This window comes from Zingiber officinale, chromosome 6A, assembly GCF_018446385.1.
Source record: "Zingiber officinale cultivar Zhangliang chromosome 6A, Zo_v1.1, whole genome shotgun sequence".
Lineage (NCBI taxonomy): Eukaryota > Viridiplantae > Streptophyta > Magnoliopsida > Zingiberales > Zingiberaceae > Zingiber > Zingiber officinale.
This window is the reverse complement of record NC_055997.1, coordinates 56,709,260-56,727,127: the sequence shown is the minus strand read 5'-3', so window position 1 is coordinate 56,727,127 and position 17,868 is coordinate 56,709,260. Positions and strand designations below refer to the sequence as shown.

At 36.6% G+C, this 17,868-nt stretch overlaps 1 long non-coding RNA gene across 1 annotated transcript; it reads left to right on the top strand.

The window, feature by feature from the left end:
- The first annotated feature begins 11,131 nt into the window (after positions 1–11,131).
- On the top strand, positions 11,132–16,402 carry LOC121996390. The gene is made up of 3 exons (XR_006116069.1): positions 11,132–11,591; positions 13,967–14,101; positions 16,342–16,402. It is a non-coding gene; the product is annotated as an uncharacterized LOC121996390 (long non-coding RNA).
- Positions 16,403–17,868: the final 1,466 nt, after the last annotated feature.

Genomic DNA, 17,868 nt, shown 5'->3' with positions numbered 1-17,868 from the left:
ATCATGACATATTAAGTAAAATCATAAAACTTCAGTAGTTTAGGATTATCATGATCTACACAATAAATGGATTATGTAAATTTAGTTGTAAAAATAAAACACAATTTGATACTTACAAATTTATGCTCCAAGGATGGAATATTTGTACGACCCAACGCATGACTCCCTCTTTTTTTCTTCGCATTTTCTTGATTAATTTTTGAAATTTTCTAAAAAAAATTGCATTTAATTTGACACTAGTCATATAAAAAAAACAATCAATATATTTACTATCTCATTAGTGTTCCAGTAATGGCACAGTGCTTCCCAAACTTCAGGAGTTAACTTTTGAGGAACTGGACGAATGGAAACAAGCTCATCCAATGGAGTATTCGGATCATAAGACTTAGCTTTGATTTCAGTCCTCCATCGCCTCCATGCTGCCCCCATCATTTGCATAATAACATCTCGATGGCGATCTGGAATATCAAAACGTGCCTATAAATATTAATAAATAATATGAAGGCATTAAATTCAAATTTGGAATTAAACACTTAACAACTTACAGTCACTTTTCTCCATGCATCATTCAAGCATTTTTTGGGCATCTTTCTCCAATCAAGAAAACTAAGGGACAACAAGTTCCCATTTCTAGCGATAGTACCCACAAAATTGGCAAGAACTGGTTGTATATCCCCATAAGGCTGGCCTCTTTCTTTAAATTGCAATACAAGTACGTCATCAGGATCTAATGCATGCACATCCCTCATCACTGTCCTCCCACGTCTATTTTGTTGCCTTTGAGACGTAAGCATCTCCTCAGTAAACTCTTCATTTTGATCTAGTTCTAGTGCACCATTTTGTGTATCCAATTGTGAATGTGATGTTATATCATGTGATTCATGTTCATCTTGAAGATCCTTGTCTCTCAATTCTTGTCCTCTGATATTTTGAATCAACTTTTACTTTCTTTTATTCACCATTGTCAGTAATAACCTGAAAATAATGCTAAAAAATTGCATGAAGTTATTGTTATAGATATAGAACAAAAGCCAATAAAAATAGTCAATAAATAAGTAAAAGGACAATTAAAAGTATCATTAAGACAACAATGTTGGCAGATACAAACATTAAACAATAGATAAATCATCAATTTACATTAATATTCCATATCTCAATGTCATTCAATGATGATTGATAAGCTAAGGTATAGTTTGAAATCCAGGAGTAACTCACCAGTAAACAATTAAGAGTCATGTATACAACAAATTTCTAGCTAAGTCTTAAATATAGAAAAATTAGTTAAGCAAAAACATATTCCAGTGATTTCTTACTTCATTATCATACAATAAAAATGACAATCAAATTTCCTACACCATAAACAATCAAAGTGTATAAAATTGCCCAAAAAATAAAACATAAAAAATTTCCTACACCATAACATAAAGCACAAAAAAATAGAAGAAAACTTATCATCTTCCTTCACATAGTACCAAAAACATATCTTACACCCAATTTTAAAATAACAAAAATTGAAATAGAATATAGTGTTTAGTTTGCATTGATTGATATTAACCAGATTACACCCCAAATAGACACTTGAAACAACATAATATGAATAAAATTTTTTCAGAAATGATATCTTAAATCCTAAAACATCAAAGCCCACATTACTTTTTCCATGTTTGATAACCAGCAGTGGCAATAAACATTGCAATACTTTAGACAAGTATATTTTAATGAAACAAAAATAACTAATACAATATCAACTAGATTCAACAATAAAATTACAGTAAATATCAAAAGTCAATCAGAATGTTCATCAACATTTTTATTGTTCACATTAGGTATATCATCTACTATCGAACCCCTCACATCAGTTCTAATTAAATCAACATCAACTCCATTTACATCACCTAACCGTGATTGCATATTAGAAAAGTTGTTAGGAGTAAACTGCATTGTATCAATATCATCTTCTTCACCCATGTTGTATGTGTCTCTTGGTGTGTGACGAATGACACAATACCACTCATCTTCTTTGGGATCACGAACTTAATAAACCATTTGACCTTGTGAAGCCAAAATAAAAGGTTCATGTTCTTCACGTTCTCCTGTATGTATCAAACATGAAAAGTTCACCATTGTAAATCCTAATGGATCAACTTTCATTCTAGTAGTAATATTAACCCAATCACAGCGGAAAAGAAAAATTCTTCCAAGACCTCCATATTCAAGTGAGATAACATCAGTTAATCATCCATAATAATTTGACTCATGATCATCATTATCATGTATTGACTGCACCATGCCACCACTGTTTTGCACTTTTTTATTGCTTTCAGATTCCACTGTACAAAATGCAAAACCATTTATATTGAACCCATGGTAACTAAATGCTACAGGATTTGGGCCGCGAGAACGCACCCTTAGATCTAGGTCATCAATTCGATCATTTGTTCGATCAATCTGTAATGTATTAAAGTTGCAACTTGGTTAAGATATAAATATTTTAAAGGATAACATATCTAACATCTATCATCATGCCATTTAATAATTATTTACAATGTGAAACATACCCGTCTGGCAAACCATTCTGCAAATTGCATTCTAACCATATCATCCAACTCATTATTATTTGGACGACGACTATACCGAAGTCTTCTCTTCAATTCAGTTTTTAGTTCTCTACTTAGTGATAACATTAATAATTAGTAAATTTCATTATTCAAGAAAGAATAAAATGAAATTAAAATTCTGAAAAGAATACTTACTCACGATATGGTTGTAGTGCTGCACAATTAGAAAGGATATATCTATGAGCTTGATTCAGAGCTTTATGGTCCAATGTAACTACTTGGCACCCTTTCGCAGGTCGTCCCATATGTGGAAACATTGGCAATGAAGGAAAATCAACACTTGGTGCCTCTTTATGTCGTGTTCCATGATTGCATAGCGAGTTCATACTTTCCAAAAAACGAGAACAAAATATAACACATTCATCTGCCAAATATGCTTCCGCAATGTTAGCTTCTGGACGAGCTTTATTTCTGACAAAATTTTTAAGCTTCCCTAAATATCTTTCTATTGGATACATCCACCGATAGTGTACAGGCCCGGCTACTCTTGCCTCATATGCTAAATGTACCACTAAGTGCACCATAACTGTAAAAAAAGATGGTGGAAAAATTCTTTCCAGCTGACACAACGCCAACACAACCCCTTCTTCGACCCTTTGTAATTCATCTTCTCGTAAGGACTTTGCACACATTGTCTTAAAATATTCACACAAAATAATAAGTGGTGCAATTACCTTTCTATACAGCACACAACGAAGAGCATTGGAAGAAATTGTTCCATTATGACATGACAATCATGACTTTTTAGACCCATAATCTTACAACGCCCAACATCTACACACTTTGAAATGTCAGATGACATACCATCAGGGACACGAATATCTTTCTAGATTGAACAAAATACTTTTTTTTTCAGCTTTGTTCATACAATAACATGCGACTTGTAAATATTTTATACCATCTTCTTGAGTCTGTGGCCATAATTGCTTCATAATGCCTAAAATTTTCAAGTCTCTACGTGCAGCTGCATTATCTTTGCTCTTGTTGGAATCATCCAAAAGTGTCCCAAGAATATTATTGCAAACATTTTTTTCAATGTGCATAGGATCCAGATTATGTCTGATCAAATTAAATTCCCAGTACTATAAACTAAAAAATATGCTTTTTTTTTCTCCACATTTGTTCGATTGACCCTGTTTTTACTCGCGTAGATGGTTTAGATGCATTACTCTTACCCTAAACCATATTTATGTTTTGGGTCATTTGTAGAACTTCAGTTCCAGACAATGGCTTCAAATCTAATTCACGTCGCTCTGGCTTGCCATAACTTGCCATTGTTCGAATTTCTCCTTCTGGGGGTAAGAACCGGCGATGCCCTCTATATGACCATTTCTTGCCATACTTTAAGTATAATGCATCTGTCTTATCAGCACATATTGGACATGCGTTCTTGGCATATGTGTTCCATCCAGACAAACATCCTAAACCAAGAAAGTCACTAATGGTCCAGAGTAAAGCTGCCCACATTTGAAACATTTCTTTCTTGCATGCATCATAAGTTGCAATCCCATTTTCCCACAAGTCTTTCAATTCAGTCAATAAGGGAGACAATTAAACATCAATGTCATTTCTGTAACGACCCGGCCCTTTGGCCTCTTGGGCGGCCCTTGTGGCGGCCCTTATGTCGTCGGCCCATTTGGCGACCTCTCATGTCGTCGACCGACGACCCTTTGGCCGTATCGTTACTCACTAGGACTTTCCACCCCTGGCAGTGGATTTCTCCCGGGATTCGAACTCTAAACCTCCGGGCTTAAGTATTAGAGTTTATGAATCCGCAAGTGAGATGATCTCACTTGGTTAGCGGGATTCATAAACTCTAATACTTAAGCCCGGAGGTTTAGAGTTCGAATCTGGGAGGCAAAAATGCCAGGGGTGGAAAGTCTAGTGAGTAACGACACGGCCAAAGGGTCGTCGGTCGACGATGAGAGGTCGCCAAACGGGCCGACGACATAAGGCCGCCAGGGCCAAGAGGCCAAAGGGCCGGTCGTTACAATAAAAGGCGCTTTTTATTGAACGACCGGCCCTCTTGGCGTTTGGCGACCCTCGATCGTCGGCCGTCGCCATTTGACGACCTCTCATCTCGATCGACGACCCTTGGCCGTGTCGTTACTCTCCACCCTGGCAGTGGATTTTTGCCTTCCCCAGGATTCGAACTCTAGACCTCCAGGCTAAGTAGTAGAGTTTATGAATCCTGGTAACCAAGTGAGATATCTCACTTGGTTACCAGGATTCATAAACTCTAATACTTAAGCCTGGAGGTTTAGAGTTCGAATCCTGGGGGAGGCAAAAATCCACTGCCAGGGGTGGAAAGTCCTAGTGAGTAACGGCACGGCCAAGGGTCGTCGGTCGACGACATGAGAGGTCGCCAAATGGGCCGACGACATAAGGGCCGACGGTCGACGACCCAAGGGTCGCCAAATGGGCCGCCAAATGGGCCAAGAGGGCCGGGTCGTTACAATTTCCTGGTGCTTTTGGACTAGGAATTAAGGTGGATAGAATAATAAAATGAGATTTCATGGATTCCCAAGGCGGCAAATTGTACGGCATCAGAACAATAGGCCAAGTACTATGCAAAGTACTTTGACTTTTAAATGGATTAAACCCATCTGTAGCGAGCCCCAAACGTACATTTCTAGGATCAGATGCAAATTCATGATGTCGTTCATCAAATGCCTTCCATGCTGGTGAATCGGCTGGATGTCTTAGATTCACATCCTCAACTCGCCCCTTAAAATGTCATTGCATACTTTCAGACATCTTAGATGACATGAATAGTCGCTGCAATCTTGGTTTTAATGGAAAATACCAAAACACCTTGGCTAGAGTTTTCACTAAAAGATGCTTTTTTCCACCGGTACGTGACCTTTTGGGTTGTTTCTGTAAGTTTTTCCATCTTGAAAGGTTACACACTTTGCAAGTTTGTTCCTTCTCCTCCCCCCCCCCCCCCCAATAAATCATGCAATCATTTGGACATGCATGTATTTTTTCATAATGAAGTCCTAATTTAGAAATCATTTTCTTTGCCTCATAAAAAGAATTAGACACTTGTGCTTCAGGTGGTAGCACTCGTCGCAGAAAATCCAATAATGCTGTGAAGGATTTATCACTCCATTTCTGACTCACTTTTAACTAAATAACTCAACAAGAAATGTCAATTTAGAAAACTCAGAGCATCCGACATATAGCGGTTGTTTCCCTTCATCTATTAATCGATAAAAATCTTCTACATTTGACTCCATTGGCATATGACTTGTCGATGCACCAGAGTAATTTTCATTACTTGTAAATAAACCTTCAAGCATCCCAAATGCTTCAACTAATGTTTCTGGTGCCATGGGTATATGGTTAGTCATCCTAGGAATATGCTCCAACGAAGTCTGAAGCCCACTGCCCATTCTTTCATGAGATGTTGAAACAGGTGGTTTTTCTCCATGATAATCCCAAATACGATAATCTCGTAGTATACCATTTATAATCAGATATTCATGTATTGTTTCGCGATCATGATTCAATGAGTTTATATATTTGTAACAAGGACATGGTTGCGTGCCTCCATGAGTTGTATCAGCAAATGCGAAACGTAAAAAGTGTAGTACTCCCACTCGGTACTCAAGACTATCACGGTGGCATTCCATCCATGCTTTCGTCATTATGCAATTCTCTTCAAATATTTTTAAATTAAAAGAATTAAAAATTAACAAATAATTTCAACAACAACTAAATAATCTAAACTATAACTCAAAAAACTATATATATCTACATTATGAATTTTATGCTCGATTACAAGAACAACTACCATAGATCTCATGTTAGTGTCTTCGTGTAACGACCCAAATTTCCTCATTTTGAGCCCCAAAAATAATTTAAAAATATTTAGAAATGCTATACAAAAATTCTAGAGATTTTTAGAAATTTTTATGTAATTTTTGGAGTTCGTTTGGTATTTTTACCAAGGAGAATAAGTTTTAAAAATAAACTAAAACAAAAAAAGGGTTGTAGAAGCTGGGTTTCGAACCCAGCACCCCGGACCCAAGCAAAACCGGCCCAACCAACCGAGCTGCTCTCAATATGTTAATTATATATGGAGCGATATATATTTAAGTAGTAGTTAGGAACAGTAAAATAAATTGGAAATAAAAATGCGCGGCTGAGGAATCGAAGCCAAGATCTTTGACTTGGTTAAAATCTGGCTAACCAAGTGTGCTGCAGGCGGTTTTGTTTAAGAATAGATAGTAAAATTATTTAAAGAAGTTAACCGAATATTGAGTTATAAGAGAGAACTTAGGGATTAATTTTTCCCGAGACCTAATTTTCTTCCCCCTCCCTTATCTCGCGCGGCGTCGTCCTCTGCTCGGGCGGAAGACGAAGAGAAGCTAGGGCTTCTTTCGACGGCCGACCAAGGTTCTCCAAGGGATTTTCTTCACTATCACAATCCCCTCGTCAAGGAGAATTCGTGGACACGAAGAGGAGCCGAGATCTTCACTTCTCCAGAAACTCTAGAGCCTTCCCCTTCGGCTGTGAGTCCAAGAAACCGCTGTAAGTCGCTTACTCACCTGCAGTAGGATAGCTTCGGATTTCTATTTCTTTTGTGTTCCGTACTTGTTCTGTGAAGAAGGTTAGATTAGGGTTGCAGCCATGACCTTCAAAGGAAGAATAGATTGTGTTCTTATCTAAATCTTTTGTGTCCTTAAGTTATCAAAAATAGTTTAAGGATTCATGTTTCCTTCAGTCTTTAGTTTTCTGCCGAGAATATCAGAGAAGAGAAACGGATTATATTGTTTCGAATTATAGATTTGGTTTCGGTTTTGGTAAAGCATGTGATTTGGGTGAAAGGTCTCGGTTTTGATGTTTTCATGGCCTTCTTGAGATGGGACTTGTGTTCACAGAATTGAATTTGGAGTACTACAGCCGTGGTGTTGGATGATTTGGTATTTCCACCATGAAGTTCCTTGACATTGATTGTTGGTCGAGTTATGGTAGGTAGAGATGTGGTTTGATGATGATTCATTTAGTCTCATGTACTGCATGTGGGAAGTTGAGTTAATGAGATCATGAATTGGTGTCATGTTTATGTTTTTCTTCGATTTAGTTTGGGACAGTTTAATAGTAACAGAATAGAAGACCAAGTTAAGCGTGTTGAGCAATTTGATTCCTTATGGTTTCCTTGCCGTGGCACTGAACAGGAGGTTGTGTTTTTAGGCCTTAAAACTAGGAATTCGGATGTTGATTTAAATCCTTTTGTTCATGAATTTTTATGGGTGTGATCAGTTAATTTAAAGGGTTATAGATTTCGGATTCCTGTTGATGAGCAAGGAACAAGAAAGAGTTTAGTTTTCTTCTAGAGTATGTAGGTTTGTAACAAATTAAGGTGGTCAGAGCTTTATATTGAGTTACATGCATTGGAAAAGTTTGAGTTATGTTATATGTTGTTGCTCATCACCTTTTATGTGGTTAGTACAAATTCTGTCCTAAAAGCAAGCATAAGGTAAATTAAATGATGATATAGCAGAAATGCAAGAGAGTATATCCTGAACATTTTAAATTTCGTATTATAGACTTGATAGTAGTAACGTTGGCAAAAAAAAAAAGATACATTATTGCAGATTTGATGGTTTAGCATCGGAAGATCCAATTAGATCTCTAGTAGCTTAATTAGATTTGCAGAATTTTGATTGAGTTAGTATGCAGATTTTGTTGAGCTTAGTATGCAGATTTTGTTAAGCTTAGTATGCAGATGTTAGATAAGCTGAGTATACAGATTTTATTAAGTTTTAGTGCATATTTCTGTTAAGCTTTGGTGAAGATTTTAATTAAGCTACAAGTGCAGATTTTATTAAGTTTACAAGAGCAGATTTTTATTAAGCTAGTATGCAGATTTCTGTAAAGCATTAGTGCAGATTTTTGATAAGTATTGTATGTGTAGATTGCTTTTGTATTCTATGCATAATTATGTGTTACATAGTTAGTTTCATTCATAGATGCACACGAAAGATACCCTAACAGTATTTTGGGTTTAAGAAAAGTATAAGAAAGATAAAGAAAAGTATAAGAAAGATAAAGAAAAGAAAGGAAAAAAGGTCAAGGCCTTAAGTAGATCCCAAAGTCAAGACTTTAGGGATTTTGGCACACAAGGTGCTTATTAAAATGCCAAGGCATTTAAAGAAGAAGTAATTAAGATTATAAGTATTTTACTTTTAAGAAGAGGCTAGTACCCGACTTCACGAGGTTGTCGTTAAAAAAATTCAGGTGTCCAATTCCGAGGACTTGGCCCTGGTAGACCGAGGTCTGCTCTTTTAGGATTGGTGGCTCGCTACCCCAACCTATTAGGGAACGCGCATAAGATGGTACTATGCCTGGGCCCAAGAAGAAGTTGATTACTATTTTGAAATATTATAAGTATAAGTTTTTGAACAAGTAAAAACAAGTTTTATCTAAGTATAAAGTATTAAAGAATAAGTTTTAAACAAGTGAAATAAATAATAAGTTTAGAACAAATGAAATAAGTTTCATATAGTTCTAAAAATCAGTAAGTTTAGTTCTTTATTCTACCATGTTTATCTAGTAGATGAGTAGTTTTCATGTTTACCTATTAGATGAGAAGCATGAATACATGAGTAGATTCCTTAGCTTTTCTTTGCTATTAGTTTGACATGAGCAGTTATGTTTATGCTTTATTTCCTTTTTAGAGCATATAGTTTCTAGTTCTTTTCGTATACATGCACATTCATGATTTTGTGAGTTAGATAGCGCTTACTAAGCAAATTTTGCTTATAGACTACACTTTCTCTTACTACAGATACAGGAAAGGAAAAGATATAGAAAGGAAGGCGATAAGGAGGTGTTCGAAGGATGTGTGATGCCAGGACTATGGAAGCCTTGGGACTAGGAAAGAAGTTTTAATTTTAGTTTCCGCATTTTAGTTATTGTAAACATTGAGTTGTATTTTAAGTTCATGTCATTTGAGATTATTCTGTTTAGATTGCATGTAGGATGAGTTCAGTTTAGTAAGTAGATATTTGTGTGTTTGATACTTATTTAACTGCGTGGTTGATTGATATGTGTTCCAGCCGCTTGTGGCTGAGTATATATTGCATGTATTGTTGAATATGGTCATCGGTACAGGGGAGACTCTGCCGAAATTTTTCGGTAGGGTTTCCATGTGATTTTTAATCATACTGGTTAAGTAGAGTTAGTAGTTAAGTAACGGTCATCCTTAGAGAGTAGTAGTAGTAAGAAGGGTGTTCGTTACAGTTGGTATCAGAGCAGGTCCCATTCTCCACCATCACACATCAGCACCATCCTTCTCGTCTTCAAGTAAGAAAGTATTTAATTTTCTTTTATGTTTTCTTTATTATTTGCAGTATAGAGTATCTGCTTATATGTGCTTAGGAAAGAAGAAAATTCATGTTTTAATTTTCTATGTTTTGATACATATGCTTAGAAAGAATAGAGAAAATTTTAGTTTTGTTTCTCTTATATTCATATATACATAAGTATGTTTAGAAAGGATAGAGAAGATATCAGGTATTATTCTTGGCATAACTAGATGTTAAGATAGCGGACAAGACAGTGGGGAGTCAGAAGCCCCAGTTAAGTAATTAGAACTAGAAGGACAAAGATAACAAGAAAGACCCAAGCAGGAAGACGTTCGGGTAGTCTGTGAATATCCATAGATATTTCTAGAAGAGCTACCTGGACTATCTCCCAACAGAGAAGTAAAGTTTGAAATTGAGTTGTTTCCTGACACCAGCCTAATTTCAAAAGCTCCGTATCGAATTTCTTTAGCAGAGCTAAAAGAGTTACAAGAACAATTTCAGGAGCTACTTGACAAAGGTTTCATCCGCCCTAGTCATTCACCCCAGGGAGCTCCAGAGTTGTTCATTAAGGAGAAAGACAGATCTATGCGAATGTGCATAGATTTTAGAGTGCTGAGCAAAGTAGCAGTTAAGAACAAGTACTCTCTTCCCCAGAATAAATGATCTATCTGATCAGCTAAGAAGGGACAACAGAGTTCCCTAAAACAGACCTGCGTTTTGGGGAACCATCAGTTGAAAGTGAAAGGAAGTGATACACCCAGAACGATTTGCAGGACCAGAAATGGACACTACGAATTTGTAGTCATGCCATTTGGTGTGACTAATGCACCTATGGTCTCTAGAGACCTTATAACAGGCCTTTCAAGGACCACTAATGGATATGATTCGATATGAATGATAGAGGACCGAGAAGTTAAGAGACTAAGGAACAAAGAGTACCATTAGTGAAAGTTATTTGGAACCAGAAGCACGAGGGAAGTTACTTAGAAGCGTGAGGACAGTATGAGATAGAGATATCTAGAATTATTCTAAGTTCGAGGACGAACTTTCTATAAGGTATGGGGAATTGTAACGACCAAAAAATTCCTCATTTTGAGCCCCAAAAATAATTTAAAAATATTTAGAAATGCTATAGAAAAATTATAGAGATTTTTAGAAATTTTTAGAGTATTTTAATGCAATTTTTGGAGTTCGTTTGGTATTTTTACCAAGGAGAATAAGTTTTAAAAATAAACTAAAAAAAAAAGGGTTGTAGAAGCTGGGTTTCGAACCCAGCACCCCGGACCTAAGCAAAACCGACCCAACCAACCAAGCTGCGCTCGATTTGTTAATCAAATATGGAGCGATATATATTTAAGTAGTAGTTAGGAATAGTAAAATAAATTGGAAATAAAAGTGCGCGGCTGAGGAATCGAAGCCAAGATCTCTGACTTGGTTAAAATCTGGCTAACCAAGTGTGCTGCGGGCGGTTTTGTTTAAGAATAGATAGTAAAATTATTTAAAGAAGTTAACCGAATATTGAGTTATAAGAGAGAACTTAGGGATTAATTTTTCCCGAGACCTAATTTTCTTCCCCCTCCCTTATCTCGCGCGGCGTCGTCCTCTGCTCGGGCGGAAGACGAAGAGAAGCTAGGGCTTCTTTCGACGGCCGACCAAGGTTGTAACGCCCAAATATTCTCAAAACTATTTTAGGAATATTCTATGATTTTTCTGGAATTATTAGATATTTTTCTGGAATTTTCTGAGTAGCGGAAGCAGCAAAAATAATTAGAACAGCAAAATAGCTTAGGCGGGAATCGAACCCGGAACCTCTCGGATCCGATAACTTTTAGTTAGCCTTAGTAACCAGATGAACCCAGCAGGGCCGTGCTGAAAGGAAAGGGATTCAATTTAATTTATATTAGAGTTGGGCCATAGTACCCACTTAATATAAATAGGAAGTTAAGTGGGGTTTGGTTTATTTTGTTTGGTTCGGCAACTTCTCCACCGAGACCTAACCTCACGCCGCTCCCTTCCTCTTCTCCTTCTCTCGGCGCCAACCACAAGAGGACCTAGGGTTCTCTCCCTAGGGCCCCAAGGATATCTTTCGGCGATAACTCCGGCACAAGGACGCTCTCCTTCGCGAGGGGAACGCATAGACGCGAGAAGATCGTCGAGAAGTCGTCTCCACCGGAATTGTAGCGAATAGAATTGTAAGTAAATTAGCGTACGAGGTAAGAAACCCCTCACCTGCAGTATAAGTAGCTCTCGTGTGTTTTCTTTTATGCATTAGATTAGTTTTAATGAATTTCGTCAGCATATAGTGTGTATTTTAACTCTTCTCACAGATTTAGGGATTAGTGAGCATCTCTAGATGGGCCGAGCATGTGTATCCTCTGTAGATAGGGGTTTAGACGCTGCTGGGTGCCTAGAGGTGGTCTCCCTGATCGAGAGGAGAGTTAGAGAGCGCCAAATGCTCGACAAAATGCCTAGCACAACCTTATGATACAGTGGGCATTTAGTTAAATGCCATAGAACATGTTAATTAGCATGATCAGTTTTATTTCAGCTTTTACGAGACTAGATGTCCAAATGGGTGGGCTCCCACAGTCTAGGTTCGGACAACCTAGTTCTAGGTTCGGATAACCTAGATTCATGAAAATAGTATTAGCTATTTCAGTATTTTACTTTTGGCACTGCATCGGATTAGATATCCATTGGGTTGGGCTCCATAGTCGTCCCTAGGTTTAGCTAACCTAGTAAACCCTACTAGATTCGAAACTGCAATCCGGGTCTAGTTAGGGATCGCAAGCAAAGAAGGCTGCTGTGCCCATCAAAGATGTTTAGTATTTTCACTTACTATATGTATATGGTTTTCAACCTTTCACAAATTAGTTCGTGAATCCAGTATAGTCCTAGCAGTAGCCCAGTTTTTTAGTATCAGCTTAGTTTTTCATTGATACCATGTGATTGATATCATGTTCAGCTTTAGATATGCCATGATTGTATGCTTATATGTTATGCCATGTTTAGTTTATTCAGTATACTTAGCATATCCTTTCAACCAGCATGATTTAAAATCATATTTGCATCGTATGCATGTTTTAGTGAGGTAGATGGTTTCTTACTAAGCTTTTTACCTTACATATACTATTTTCCTTATACTGCAGATACAGGTAAAAGGAAAATGGACTAGCAGTGGAGGCTGGAGGTCAATGCAGATCAAGATATGTGTGGAAGGAACTGGAATAAAGATCCTAGGGATCTAGTTTTATTTTATTATGCATTAGAACGTGTTCAGTATGCATTAGTACTTATAGCAAGCGTTATCTTATGTTTCTGTTAGTTAGCAAGAGAACAATTTAAAACCTTGTTAGTTTTGGTTACCATGTGTTTACATGCCATGAATTAGTATTCTATGGCTTAATCATGTTTAGTATGTTAGCCATTACCTCGTAGAATGTTTCCTTTAGCTTTTATAGTGTTGTGTAATGGCTTTGGCACGCATCAGTGCTGATATCAGGGGTCTGATACGAAATCAGAAACCCCTGATCGGTCAGCAGACCGATCAGGGAGTCTCTGATCTGCGAACAGAAGCTTTCTGTTCGTTCCCTGATCGATCCGTGGATCGATCAGGAGCAGGTTCACGAAAAGTGGCTCACTGATCGGTCAGCAGACCGATCAGTAAGCCACTGATCGGTCTTATTGACCGATCAGAGACCAGCTGGATCAGTCAGCAGACCGATCCAGCAGCGTACAGAATTACAGTGTAGTTTATGGATCGGTCGGTTGAACGATCCGGAGCTTCCTACCGTGTCAGTATTAGTAGATCGGTCTGCGGATCGATCCGAGGTTTATTATCAGTTGTAAACACCTCCCCTAGCACGTGTACAACTCCTAGGTACACCCAGAACACTAAGTTAAACTTTACAGCATTTAGTTCAGTAAAATTTTAAATTAGCCAGTTTTCATTCCGCATTAATAGTCCAGCACAGCAATAACTGTAGCGATTGGCCTCGCAGCCTAGCTAGTAGGAGGCGGATCGTTACAAAGGTTCTCCAAGGGATTTTCTTCACTATCACAATCCCCTCGTCGAGGAGATTTCGTGGACACGAAGAGGAGCCGAGATCTTCACTTCTCCGGAAACTCTAGTGCCTTCCCCTTCGGCTGTGAGTCCAAGAAACCGCTGTAAGTCGCTTACTCACCTGCAGTAGGATAGCTTCGGATTTCTATTTCTTTTGTGTTCCGAACTTGTTCTGTGAAGAAGGTTAGATTAGGGTTGCTGTCGTGACCTTCAAAGGAAGAATAGATTGTGTTCTTATCTAAATCTTTTGTGTCCTTAAGTTATCTAAAATAGTTTAAGAATTCATGTTTCCTTCAGTCTTTAGTTTTCTGCCGAGAATATCAGAGAAGAGAAACGGATTATATTGTTTCGAATTATAGATTTGGTTTCGGTTTTGGTAAAGCATGTGATTTGGGTGAAAGGTCTCGGTTTTGATGTTTTCATGGCCTTCTTGAGATGGGACTTGTGTTCACAGAATTGAATTTGGAGTACTACAGCCGTGGTGTTGGATGATTTGGTATTTCCACCATGAAGTTCCTTGACATTGATTGTTGGTCGAGTTATGGTAGGTAGAGATGTGGTTTGATGATGATTCATTTAGTCTCATGTACTGCATGTGGGAAGTTGAGTTAATGAGATCATGAATTGGTGTCATGTTTATGTTTTTCTTCGATTTAGTTTGGGACAGTTTAATAGTAACAGAATAGAAGACCAAGTTAAGCGTGTTGAGCAATTTGATTCCTTATGGTTTCCTTGCCGTGGCACTGAACAGGAGGTTGTGTTTTTAGGCCTTAAAACTAGGAATTCGGATGTTGATTTAAATCCTTTTGTTCATGAATTTTTATGGGTGTGATCAGTTAATTTAAAGGGTTATAGATTTCGGATTCCTGTTGATGAGCAAGGAACAAGAAAGAGTTTAGTTTTCTTCTAGAGTATGTAGGTTTGTAACAAATTAAGGTGGTCAGAGCTTTATATTGAGTTACATGCATTGGAAAAGTTTGAGTTATGTTATATGTTGTTGCTCATCACCTTTTATGTGGTTAGTACAAATTCTGTCCTAAAAGCAAGCATAAGGTAAATTAAATGATGATATAGCAGAAATGCAAGAGAGTATATCCTGAACATTTTAAATTTCGTATTATAGACTTGATAGTAGTAACGTTGGCAAAAAAAAAAAAGATACATTATTGCAGATTTGATGGTTTAGCATCGGAAGATCCAATTAGATCTCTAGTAGCTTAATTAGATTTGCAGAATTTTGATTGAGTTAGTATGCAGATTTTGTTGAGCTTAGTATGCAGATTTTGTTAAGCTTAGTATGCAGATATTAGATAAGCTGAGTATACAGATTTTATTAAGTTTTAGTGTAGATTTCTGTTAAGCTTTGGTGAAGATTTTAATTAAGCTACAAGTGCAGATTTTATTAAGTTTACAAGAGCAGATTTTTATTAAGCTAGTATGCAGATTTCTGTTAAGCATTAGTGCAGATTTTTGATAAGTATTGTATGTGTAGATTGCTTTTGTATTCTATGCATAATTATGTGTTACATAGTTAGTTTCATTCATAGATGCACACGAAAGATACCCTAACAGTATTTTGGGTTTAAGAAAAGTATAAGAAAGATAAAGAAAAGAAAGGAAAAAAGGCCAAGGCCTTAAGTAGATCCCAAAGTTAAGACTTTAGGGATTTTGGCACACAAGGTGCTTATTAAAATGCCAAGACATTTAAAGAAGAAGTAATTAAGATTATAAGTATTTTACTTTTAAGAAGAGGCTAGTACCCGACTTCACGAGGTTGTCGTTAAACAAATCCAGGTGTCCAATTCCGAGGTCTTGGCCATGGTAGACCGAGGTCTGCTCTTTTAGGATTGGTGGCTCGCTACCACAACCTATTAGGGAACGCGTATAAGATGGTACTATGCCTGGGCCCAAGAAGAAGTTGATTACTATTTTGAAATATTATAAGTATAAGTTTTTGAACAAGTAAAAACAAGTTTTATCTAAGTGTAAAGTATTAAAGAATAAGTTTTAAACAAGTGAAATAAATAATAAGTTTAGAACAAATGAAATAAGTTTCATATAGTTCTAAAAATCAGTAAGTTTAGTTCTTTATTCTACCATGTTTATCTAGTAGATGAGTAGTTTTCATGTTTACCTATTAGATGAGCAGCATGAATACATGAGTAGATTCCTTAGCTTTTCTTTGCTATTAGTTTGACATGAGCAGTTATGTTTATGCTTTATTTCCTTTTTAGAGCATATAGTTTCTAGTTCTTTTCGTATACATGCACATTCGTGATTTTGTGAGTTAGATAGCGCTTACTAAGCAAATTTTACTTATAGACTACAATTTCTCTTACTGCAGATACAGGAAAGGAAAAGATATAGAAAGGAAGGCGACAAGGAGGTGTTCGAAGGATGTGTGATGCCAGGACTATGGAAGCCTTGGGACTAGGAAAGAAGTTTTAATTTTAGTTTCCGCATTTTAGTTATTGTAAACATTGAGTTGTATTTTAAGTTCATGTCATTTGAGATTATTCTGTTTTGATTGCATGTAGGATGAGTTCAGTTTAGTAAGTAGATATTTGTGTGTTTGATACTTATTTAACTGCATGGTTGATTGATATGTGTTCCAGCCGCTTGTGGCTGAGTATATATTGCATGTATTGTTGAATATGGTCATCGGTACAGGGGAGACTCTGCCGAAATTTTTCGGTAGGGTTTCCATGTGATTTTTAATCATACCGGTTAAGTAGAGTTAGTAGTTAAGTAACGGTCATTCTTAGAGAGTAGTAGTAGTAAGAAGGGTGGTCGTTACACTTCGTTTCTTAAACCAAAACATGCAAGGTAACAAAATTTTCTTCCTATAAAACCATCTCTAAAATCAAATATTTGTTAGAAATGAGAGAATTTATTTTCATTTTTTTCAGATAAGATATTACGATTTCACCTACAATCACTAATAACTGAGAAGCATGAGATAAAAATAAAAATACAAAATTTGGTGCATGTATCTAGGTACAAAAGATCAATTCATGGTAACTAATAAAACAATAAATCTCATAATCTTTACTCTTCAAATCATCAAAATACATTAATTCAATATTCAACTACGGTTGTTATTTTTGGTCAAGATATACAATAAATAGATAAATAAAAAATTTACTTGCTAGTCCTAATTAAAAGAAGCCATAATAAAATGTTCATAGATTATTTTCATTTCGTATAAGTATAAATTGGAAAGTGTTATTTGAGTTCGTAAGGATTAAATTTATTCTTACTTACATTAATTGACATTCTTATTTTAAATTTTAACTAGATAAGTATTCAATTTGAGCTTTATCTAGTATCAATTAAGATCCATTAAGGCTGAATAGGTCATCTTATAATTTCACTATTGTTTCTATTACATTTACCTGCGCTTACAATTTTCTTCGATGTAAAGAGGAAGAAGAAACTTTGGATTCTTGGGGTCTCTCGGCATCACTGCTTCTTGTAGTGATTTAAACTCATAGCTGTGAAGAGAGGAGTTGCATATTTTAAAAAAAATACAGATAAGTACGCTAAGCCTTAGCTTCCAGAACCCTAAACCTTAAGATTCCAACCTTCTTGTTTATTCAAATAAGTGCAAAGAAGGCACAAACGCAAAAGGATATTCATCAAATTAAAAGGAACATTCAAAAACCAAAGAATGGAGCGAGTGATAATTGCAACGAATGACTATACCTTGTTCGAACGAAGGATTAACGGAGATTTAGAGCTTCTCGGTGTGAGTAGAGGAAGAAGAAGGGTTTTTCGGCGGGAATAGAGGAGAGGAAAGGTCGCGTGAGATGGGTTGTGCGTTGAGGAGGTTTGGGAAAAGAAACCTAAGGAGAATAAAAATAAAAAAAGA